Source organism: Lontra canadensis, unplaced genomic scaffold (genome assembly GCF_010015895.1).
Source record: "Lontra canadensis isolate GAN:19392208 unplaced genomic scaffold, GSC_riverotter_1.0 scaffold119, whole genome shotgun sequence".
Lineage (NCBI taxonomy): Eukaryota > Metazoa > Chordata > Mammalia > Carnivora > Mustelidae > Lontra > Lontra canadensis.
In genome coordinates, this window is record NW_022631113.1 from 3,817,711 (window position 1) to 3,829,111 (window position 11,401).

General features: G+C 34.7%; 1 pseudogene; it reads left to right on the top strand.

Moving 5' to 3' along the window:
- Positions 1-409: 409 nt before the first annotated feature.
- On the top strand, positions 410-544 carry LOC116857164 (annotated as a pseudogene).
- The last annotated feature ends 10,857 nt before the right edge of the window (positions 545-11,401 follow it).

Here is an 11,401-nt window from a genome sequence, read left to right on the forward strand (position 1 = left end):
TACCTAGTAGTGCAATTGCTGGGTCACAGGGTAGCTCTATTTTTAACTTCTTGAGGAAACTTTGTACTGTTTTCCATAGTGGCTCTACCAGCTTGTATTCCCACCAACAGTGTAAGAGAGTTCCCCTTTCTCTACATTCTCTCCGACATTTTTTTTTCCCTCTCTTGTAAATTTTAGCGATTCTGACTCCTGTGAGGTGGTATCTCATTGTCCTTTTGATTTGTATTGCCTTGATGTCAAGTGATGTGGAGCATTTTTTCATATGCTTGTTGGCTATTTGGATGACTTCTTTGGAGAAATGTCTCTTCATGTCTTTTTCTCATTTCTTGACTGGGTTATTTGTTTTTTGGGGTGTTGAGTTTGGTAAGCTTTTATAGATCCTGGATGCTAAAAATATCACTTTACAAAAATGGCAGGCAAGCTGGACATGGGGGAAATGGTGAGTTCCAGCAAGGCCAAGCTGAAGAAAATGGAGGTGCAGGAGTAAAACACACTGCTGACCAAAGAAACCATTGAGCAGGAGAAGTAGAATGAAATTTCCTAAGAAGCTAGAGGATCCCCACCCTGTCATCTTCAAGACACTCCAGTTGTGATGTGGAGGAAGAATAGCCATCAACAAGATGCATATAAGCAAGTGGCACTGTGAACCTGGGCACTCTGAGCTGATGCCACCAGCCTGCAGGTCTCTGAGGGACCCCCCCCCCACACACACACATGCACAACAATCAGACTGCCAAATTCTCTGGTTTTCTCTAAGATATTATAGCAAATTATTTGCATGATTAAAGAAAAAATCATACATGATGGCAAAAAAACATACATGATGGCAAAACCAAACAAATAAACAAATAAAAAACACATGTGGCTGTACAATTTTCCCAACACCATTTGTTGAAGACTGTCTTTTTTACATTAGATATCCTTTCCTGCTTTGTCAAAGATTAGTTGACCATAGGGTTGAGGGTATATTTCTGGTTCTCTATTTTTTCCATTGATCTATGTGTCTGTTTTTATCCCAGTACCATACTGTCTTGATGATTACAGCCTTGTAATAAAGCTTTAAGTCCGTCATTGTGATGCTACCAACTTTGGTTTTCTTTTTCAATGTTCCTCTGGCTATTCAGGGTCTTTTCTGGTTCCATACAAATCTTAGGATTATTAGTTCCAGCTCTGTGAAAAATGCTGATGGTATCTTGATAGGGTTTGCTTTGAATGTGTAGATTGTCCTGGGTAGCATAACATTTTTATAATTTTATTTTATTTTTCAGTGTTCCAAGATTCATTATTTATGGACCACACCCAGTATGTATTCTTCCAATACATGAGCATTGAATTTTTTTTCATTTCTTTGTGTCTTCCTCAATTTATTTCACAAGTGTTATGTAATTTTTATTTTTTTTAATTTTTTATATTTTATTTATTTATTTGACAGAGAGAGAGACCACAGTAGGCAGAGAGGCAGGCACAGAGAGAGGGGGAAGCAAGCTCCCTGCTGAGCAGAGAGCCCCGATGCGGGCCTTAATCCCAGGACCCTGAGATCATGACCTGAGCCGAAGGCAGAGGCTTAGCCCACTGAGCCACCTAGGCGCCCTTATGTAATTTTTAGAGTATAGATCCTTTACCTTTTGCTTAGGATTATTTCTAGGTATCTTATGGTTTTGGAGGCAATTGTAAATGGGATTGATTCCTTAATTTCTCTTTTTTCTGCCTCATTGTTAGTGTACAGAAATGCAACTGATTTCTGTGCATTCGTTTTATATCCTGCCATGTTGCTGAACACATGTGGTTTTTTTGAGACCTGTATAAGTTCTAGGAATTTTGGGGTGGAATCTTTTGGGTTTTCCACATAAAATAAGAGTTAGAATTTGAATATGTCTTTGCTAATTTGAATGCTTTTTATTTCTTTTTGTTGTCTGATTGCTGCTGGTAAGACTTCTAATACTATGTTGAGCAAAGTAGTGACAGTAGGCATCGCTGTCATGTTCCTGAACTTAGGAGGAAACGAGAATGATATTTGCTTTTTGTGGGCTTTTTGTAGATGGCTTTTATGATATTGGGTTATGGCCCCTCTATCCTTACACTGTGGAGAGTTTTAATCAAGAAAGAATGCTGCATTTTGTCAAATGCTTTTTCTGCATCTCTAGAGAGGATCATATGTTCTCATTCTTTCTTTCATTACTATGATGTATCACATTGATTGATTTGTGAATGTTGAGCCACCCTTGCAGCACAGGAATTAATCCCACTTGGTCATGGTGAATAATCCTTTTAATGTACTCTTGTATCCTATTGGCTAGTATCTTGGTAAGAATTTTGCCATTCATATTCATTCATCAGGAATGTTTATCTATAAATCTTCTTTTTTGGTGAGGTCTTTGTCTGGTTTTGGGACAAAGGTAGTTCTGGTCTCATAGAAGAGTTTGGAAGTTTTCCTTCCATATCTATTTTTGAAACAGCTTCAGAAGAATAGGTATGATTTCTTCTTTAAATGTTTGGTAGAATTCCCCTGAGAAGCTATCCAGCCCTGGACTCTTGTTTGTTCAGATATTTTTTATTACTGCTTCAATTTCCTTGCTGGTTATGGGTCTGTTCAGGCTTTCTATTTCTTCCTTTTTCAGTTTTGGTATTTTATAAATTTCCAGGAATGCATCCATTTCTTCCAGATTGTCAAATTTGCTGGTATATAGTTGCTCATAATATGTTCTTATAATTGTATTTTCATGGCGTTGGTCGTGATCTCAGCTCTTTTATTCATGATTATATTAATTTGGGTCCTTTCTCTTTCCTTTTTGATAAGTCTGTCTAGGGGTTTATCAATCTTATTAATTCTTTCAAAGAATGAGTTTCTAGTTTCTTGGATCTATTCTGCTGTTCTTCCTGGTTTCTAGTTCATTGATTTCTGCTCTTATCTTTATTATTTCTCTTCTCCTGCTTGGTTTAGACTTGTTTGCTATTCTTTCTCCAGCTCCTTTAAGTGTAAGGTTAGCTTGTGTATTTGAGACTTTTCTAGTTTTTTGAGAAAGGTTTTTATTTCTATGTACTTCCCTCTTAGGACCAATTTGCTGCATCCTAAAGGTTTTGAACAGTTATGTTTGCATTTTTATTTGTTTCCATGAATTTTTTAAGTTCTTTAATTTTCTGGTTGACCCATTCATTCTTTAGTAGGATGTTCTTTAGCTTCCATGTAGTTGAGTTCTTTCCAACTTTCCTCTTGTGATTGAGTTCAAGTTTCAAAACATTGCATTCTGAAAATACACAGACAATGATCCCAATCTTTTGGTACCAGTTGAGACCTGATTTGTGACCCAATATGTGATCTATTCTGGAGACTGTTCCATGTGCACAAGAGAAAAAATGTGTATTCTGTTGCTTTAGGATGTAATGTTCTGTATATAACTGTGAAGTCCATCTGATCCAGTGTGTCATTCAAAGCCCTTGTTTCTTGTTTATCTTCTGCTTAAATGTTCTGTCCATTCCTGTGAGGTGGGTGTTGAAGTCCCCTACTATTATTGTATTATTATTAATGTGTTCCATTAATTTGGTTATTAATTGGTTGATATAATTGTGTGCTCCAAAGGTAGGGGCATAAATATTTATCATTGTTAGATCATCTTGTTGGATAGACCCTTTAAGTATGATATAGTGTCCCTCTTCTTCCCTTATAACAGTCTTTGGCTTAAAAATCTAATTTTTCTAATATGAGGATTGCTAGCCCAGCTTTCTTTTGAGGTCCATTAGCATGACAAATGGTTCACCCCCTCACTTCCTATCTGGAGGTGTCCTTGGTTTTAAATGAGTCTCTTCTAGACAGCATATGGATGGGTCTTGCTTTTTTATCCAATCTAATACCCTGTGTCTTTTAATTGGAGCATTTAGCCCATGTACATTTAGAGTAACTATTGAAAGATATGAATTTATTGCCATGTATTACCTATAAAGTCCCTGTTTATGTAGATTGTCTCTTTTTCTCTGGCCTATGTTACTTTTGGGCTCTCTCTTCGCTTACAGGATCCCTTTTAATACTTATTTCAGGACTGCTTTAGTGATCACAAATTCTTTTAGCTTCTGTTTGTCCTGGAAGCTCTTTATCTCTCCTTACTTTCTGAATGATGACCTTGCTGGATAATGTATTCTTGCCTCCATGTTCTTCTCATTTAATACCCTGAATATATCATGCCAGCTCTCTCTGGCTTGACAGGTCTCTGTGGATAGGTCTGCTGCCAGCCTAATGTTTCTGCACTTGAGGTTAAGAAGCTCTTGCCCTCAGCTGCTTTCAGGATTTTCTTTTCATCTCTGAAATTTTCAAGCTCCCCTATCAGGGTATTGATCTATTTTAATGATTCTGAGGGGGGTTCTCTGTGCATCCTGGACTTGAATGCCTGCTTCCTTCCCCAAGTTATGGAAGCTCTCAGCTATAATTTGCTCAAACGTACCTTCTGTTCCTTTCTTTCTTCTTCCTCTGCAACCCCAATAATTCTAATATTGTTTCACTTTATGGTATCACTGATTTCTCTAAGCCTCCTCTCATGGTCCATTAGTTGCTTTTCTCTCTTTTTCGCAGCTTCCTTTCTTAACATCAACCTGTCTTCTATGTCACTTACTCTTCAGCCTCATTTATTCTAGCTATTAGAGCATTCAATTTAGATTTCATCTCAGTTAAGCATTTTTAATTTAAGCCTGATTAGATTTCATTTCTGCCCTAGGGATTCTCTAGTGTCTTTATGCTTTCTTCAAGCCCAGCTAGTAATTTTATAAATATTATTCTGAATTCTACATCTGACATTTTACTTATATCCATATTGATTAGATCTATGGCAGAAAATACTACCTGTTTCTATTTTTGTTGTTGTGAATTTCTCCTAGTCATTTTGTCCAAGGAATAATAGATGAATGAGAGAATAAAAACAAAAATATCAACCATGACCCCAACAAAATATACACTAGACAAATCTGAAGAGGTCAGAAACAAACAAACAAACAAACAATGGGAAAAAGGTGAATATAATCTCACAGGTGTACAACACAGGGTGATCCATGTGGTCCTGTGTGTATTTTGGTCTATTTATTAGAAGACACTAAATCCAAAAATTGCAAAGAAAGAAAAACTTATATACATACAAAAATAAAATTGAATACATTGAAAGGAAGCAAAAAATGAAGACTACATCTATAAAATGTAAATGTAAAAATGAAAAATTTTTAAAAAGACGTCATAACAAAGAGTTGAGTGATACCTGGATGGCTCAGTCACTTAAGCATCTGCCTTCCACTCAGGTCTTGATCCCAGTGGCCTGGGATCAGCCCTGCATTGAGATCCCTGCTCAGTGGGGTTCTGCTTCTCATTCCCCCTACTCTTGCACTCTTGCTCTCTCTCTCCCTCTCAAATAAATAAGGTCTTTAAAAACAAAACAAAAAAACAAAGTTGATAAAATAAACTAGTTGAAAAGGAGTAAAAAGAAAAGAGAAAAACATTTTTTTTAAAGATTTTATTTATTTATTTGACACAGAGAGATCACAAGTAGGCAGAGAGACAGGCAGAGAGAGAGAGAGGAGGAAGCAGGCTCCCTGCTGAGCAGAGAGCCCTATGCAGGGCTCGATCCCAGGACCCTGGAATCATGACCTAAGCTGAAGGCAGAGTCTTTAACCCACTGAGCCATCCAGGCACATCCAAGAAAAACATTTTTTAACTGAAAGACTAAAGATTCCTGAGGAAAAAACCCCTCAAATTCTATATACTATTATTTCCTAGCATAGGAATTTTCCAGTTCTGAAAAACTGATCCAGTTCTGATCCAAACTTAGTATTCACCTGATGTTCCTTCTGGTCTTCTTGGGGAGGAGGCTGTTGCACTTGTTCTCAGCCGTCTTTGCCTGGACAAAGTTGCACCACTCCTTGCCAGGGGGCCAGGCTCACTGTTAGCTGCTTCAAGTTGCTCTATGTGGCTTTTGTTCCCTGAAGGTTTTTCACACAGCTTACAAAAAGCAGTCACTTTCTATTTGTAGAATTGCAGCAATTCTTTTCTTAGATCTCAGGTTGAGTTCAGAGGTGTTCAGAATGATTTGATAGATATCTAACTGAATTCAATGGACCAGATGAAATATGGGTCTCCTCTTCCATCATCTTCCCTTCTTCTCCCCTAATTGTGTAATCTTTTAATCACCTTATAGAATCTCAAGTCTATCATTTGGTACTATATTTCAAATGAGCTGTATATTTCTTGCCTTATTCTTTAAACAAAATAGTATATTTTGAAACAAAATGCTACTTTATTTTAGATATTGAAATTGAATTTTCACTATATAATTTAATGTTAAAAATGAAATGAAAAGTCTGGTTTTATTTTGTGGTTTTGCTACCCTAATAATAACTAGTATGCAAAATAGATTATATGTCTATCAGTTTCCTCAACCAGTACAAGTAGCAGTTTGAACAATGAAAATAATGGTCAAATTATATTTTCCTTAATTTAAAAAAATATCATTTTTTATAATTGTGGTAAAACACTCACAAAATAAAATTTGTCATCTTAACCATTTTTAAGTGTGCAATGAATTTCCATTAAGTGTGTGTGTGTGTGTGTATATATATATATATATATGCAAACATCTCCACCATCAATCTCCAGAACTTATTTCACCTTATAGAAATAAAGCTCTGTACCCATTAAACAATAACTTCTTATCCTCCTCTCCTTCCAGCCTGCAGCAACTACCAATCTACCCTCTGTGTCTTTGAATTTGACTAATCTACATAACTCATATGAGTGGAATCATACAGTGTTTGTCCTTTTATGAATGGCTTATGTCTTTTAGCATAATGTTCTCATGGTTCATCCATGTTGTAGCATGTGTCAGAATTTGCTTTCTTTTTAAAGTAATACTTTGAAAGTAATACTCCATTGTATGTATATACCATTTGTTTATCCATTTATCCATCAACAAACACTTCATCGCTTCTACCTTTGGGATATTTTGAATAATGCTGCTATGAACAGGAATGTGCAAACACCTGTTTAAGTCCCTGCTTTCAATTATTTGGGGAGTATATCCACAGGTGAAGTAGTTAAATCATGTTAACTCCATTTTTATTTTTTAAGGAATTGCCTTACTGTTCTCCATAGTAACTGCACCAGAAAGTATTTTTAAATTAGATTGACAGAAAAAAAATTGTTCTGGAAAGTAAAAGGTGATTTCAGAATCCACTGAAAAAGATATGTTAATGTCATGTGAAAGAAAGATGGCAAAACAGATGGAATCCAGTGGAGAAATAAGTAAAAGGACAAGATACATAATAAATATAAAAGAAATGAGAGTAGTAGAAAATAAAAGATTTAAAGCTGATAGAGATAAAAGTCAAGTGGATGTTCATTTATACATGTTACTACTAACATATGTGTATTCTATAAGGTGGAGTTGCTGAGAAATACAGTGCAAGTTTTATGTAATATAAATATAGTTATTTCCAAATTTTTAAAAAGTTTATTAATAAAAATATTTTGCAAAAATTTCACTCACATTTGGAGATCTTTTTTTTTTTTTCATTTTCTCTGGATTCCCTATTACCACCTTCTCCAAATGGAACATGTTTCTTTTTTATATTCTTGACAAATGCCATACACACTGCAACCATTTCTGCCATTAATGCTATGATTATAACATTATATACACATTTTATGTAATTATCACAACTACTGAGATAAGTACTATTATCATTTCCATATTTCAGTTAATACCATTGAATTCAGGAGTATATAAGTAGTACCTAAATGGAGTGAAGAATTAAACTTTGCTACTCAAACTCTCTTTTTCATCTCTATCTCTGCCTAAGAATACATTTTAGCCAGTGTGGAAATATTTAAAATTTAAAAATTAAATATATATATATATATATATATATAGAGAGAGAGAGAGAGAGAGACTTAAAAAGGGAAAACAATTTATCATATAAACATCAAACTATGAATTCAGGAATTCCATTACATAGTGAAGTTATTATATGAATTCATTAAATTTAATCATATATAGAGAATGCTAAATTTCAATATCCTAAGAGATCTGCACCATAAGAAAGTCACACTACTTTGTGTTAGAGAGGACAAACAATATTCTTTCCACAGAAGCACGTAGCATATACATAAAAGCAATATCACTTTTGGGTGCTGAAAGAAATAAAAGAATGGCATCCTAGAAATTGAAGTATGAGTGGTTATAAAAAACAGCAAGATATATTCAATTACCCATACTAAAAGGGAGATTTAAAATCCTTCTTATAAATATTATCAACATGATTTCCAACTGAATAGTTATGTATTAAGTTATTAGTTCTTACAGCGTCCACCATTATGCCAGGTGTATATGCAGGAGTGCAGGTATGATGATCTCCCTCCAATCCTCTATTGTGTATCTGCTGCTTCACTTATTTGGAACATCACTTCTACAGAATAAGTTAAAGAACATTAGAGCTTGAGATTTGTGGGGTTCTACAGCTAGAAACATTAGGTTTTCAATCAATAATTAGGGGTAAAAAAAAGTCTATATTTTTCCCTACACCTCTGATACCTTCATAATAATGAGAATTTGAATAATGACATAAAAGTATAGGTTATTTGGAGCTTGTTGGGTTTTATAAGCAGTTATAATTACTTTATGAGTGTAACTATAAATCATACTGTTTATGAGTTCACCATTCGTACTTATTGAACATTGTTATGGCAACCTACCAGAAAGTTGATGAGAAAATAGTTATGTCTCTTTTAACAAGTACATTGAATTTCTTTATTATACAGTGGGTGCCTTACATTTTTTTTTTTTTTTGCATCACCTACCCCAAGAACTATGCTTAGTACAAAGTTTGCTTAATGAAATGTTTACTAATTAATGAAAAATTATAAAAGAGATTAGTATATTTCTTTGTAACTATTAATGCTTCCATGCTACATGTAATAGTCACTGCTGAGCCTCTTAAGCATTCTAATTTCTCTTTAGCATGACATTCTTTATTGATTAATAAAGGAAGTGCCCTTTGGGTTCTGTTGGGAAACATAGGCAGATGGTTGGTTTTCTGGTTTTACATAACTAATTTATTCTAACATTCCTACCTATCTCTTAAGCCTCCTCTCCCCTTCCTTAATTTCCTGCCAATGGATTTCTGGCTTCTCCATCTCATTTGCTGTATCCATAAATGTGTCCATGCTTTAAGGAGCAATCCCATCAGTGAAGTAACACCATCATCACATGTTTTTGAAAAGCCATTAATTCCTGATTAATCACAGATTGATTCTACGGCCAATAATACGAGGAATATATAAATTATGAGACATTCTTGAAAGAGAAAACTTGGTAATACAATAAAAAATTTTGTGAATCAATAAATAAAACTAAAACATAGGTGGTGAATGCTTAACCCACTTAAATGTATAATTATAATTTATCAACTATTAAAATAATGGCTACTAAGCAGAATAAAAATGTTGCACACTTTTAAACACTGATATTATGATAATATTGTATAAATGATTTTATAACCAACAGAGAGCTCAAAAGGAAAGATGGTAGGAAGATGCAAGAAAATATAATCTCATGTATACAAGTGATTTTCTCTATACTTCACACCAGAAAATTAATCTAAAAAATATTTAAGAGTTTTTAGTGTTTTAAAACTTGCTACAAGGTATAAAATCACATTTTAGGAAATAATAACTCTAAAGAAATATTTTTATGAATTTCATAAATTCTTTAAATTCCCAAAAAGGTATAAGTGGTGGTAGTATAGTTAAATTCACTATTTCTTGGCTTGGTTCAAATTATTTGGTTCTTTTCTTGTCTTGGAAAGGCCTATATGAGGACACTCACTACAATATGTCCTATTTGTCAACACCACCAGCCTGGATGCATTCATTTGCCCTTTAGAATAGAGGATGACACTGGTGGGAACAGTGGAATCAGGAGGCAGGACCTGGAGTTACCTCTTGCTACTTTATGGTCAAAATGCTAGACTTGGCAGTCAGCTACAAGCAACATTTTAGGAAGATTGGGATAGCCATACTGGAGTGTTTCCTTTTTGGAAGAACACTCCAAGGTCAATTCTAGAAGACAATGATTTTGTTGTTGTTTTTTCCCAGCTTTATAGAAATGTTATTGAAATATAACATATGTGAGTTTAAGTTGTAAACATGATGATTTCATACATATATATTTTGCAAACTGATTACTTCAGTGAAGTAGTTAACACCTCCAACCCTTCCCAAATTAACTTTTTTTCCCACTTGTGATGGTAACATTTAAGATCTGCTCTCTTAATAAATTTCAGGTTTAGTATACAGTATTGTTAATTATAGTCAACATGTTATAGATTAGATCCCCAAACTTACTCAATTACAGCCAGAAGTTTGTAAGGCTTAACCAATAAAGATTGTTAAACCACTCCCTCCCCCATATTTCCCTGGGCCTAAGGTGGTCTCCTCCCCCTGGGTGTCTGGTTGTTGTTCTCCCTCTATATCCACAAAATATGGGTATACCGTTTCAATAGCTATAATTTCCCTTTTTTTTTTTTAAGTCATTCTCTGCTCATACTTAGACCCTGTCCAGCAACATCAAGTGCAAAAAAAGACAAAAGTGTTTACACAATCACAATTAAATGTGAATCCCCGCAGCCCTGTTTGGCTAGGCCCAGTGAGTGCACTAACAAGGAGTGTTAACAAAAAATAAATAAATAAATAAACAGATAAATAAATAGGCAACCTACGAACCTCCAAGCTGTAGCTATCATTTAAACACAGGTTTCAGAGTAAATATGACAGAGAAGTAAGATGGGAGCATCACTGAGAAGGCTTTAAAGGACTTAAGGGTTGGAGAAGATAAAATCCACAGCTCAACAGGTCATAATATTCCTGTGAATATTTATTTTCGTCTAATCCAATAGACATATGCAGAGATTTACATTCACATGTACTAAAGGAAAAAGATCAATATACAATACTAATATTAAAATTGAGTTTGTGTTCTTTTGTTTATTTTTAAAATTTTTATTACATTATGTTAGTTACCAAACAATACATCATTAGTTTTTGATGTAGTTTCAAGCTTCACTGTTTACATATAATACTCCATGCAATATGTGGCCTCCTTAATAACCTCCACCAGGCTCACCCATCCCTCATCCCCCCTCCCCTCTAAAATTATCAGGTTGTTTCTCAAAGTCCACAGTCTCTCGTCTCCCCCTCAAATTTCCTCCCCTTCAGTTTTCATTTCCTTCTAACGTCTTCCATGTTATTCCCTGTGTTCCACAAGTAAGCGAAACCATATCAAAATTGACTTTTCCTGCTTGACTTATTTCACTCAGCATAATCTCCTCCAGTCCCATCCAGGTTGATACAAAAGATGGGTATTCATTCTTTCTGATG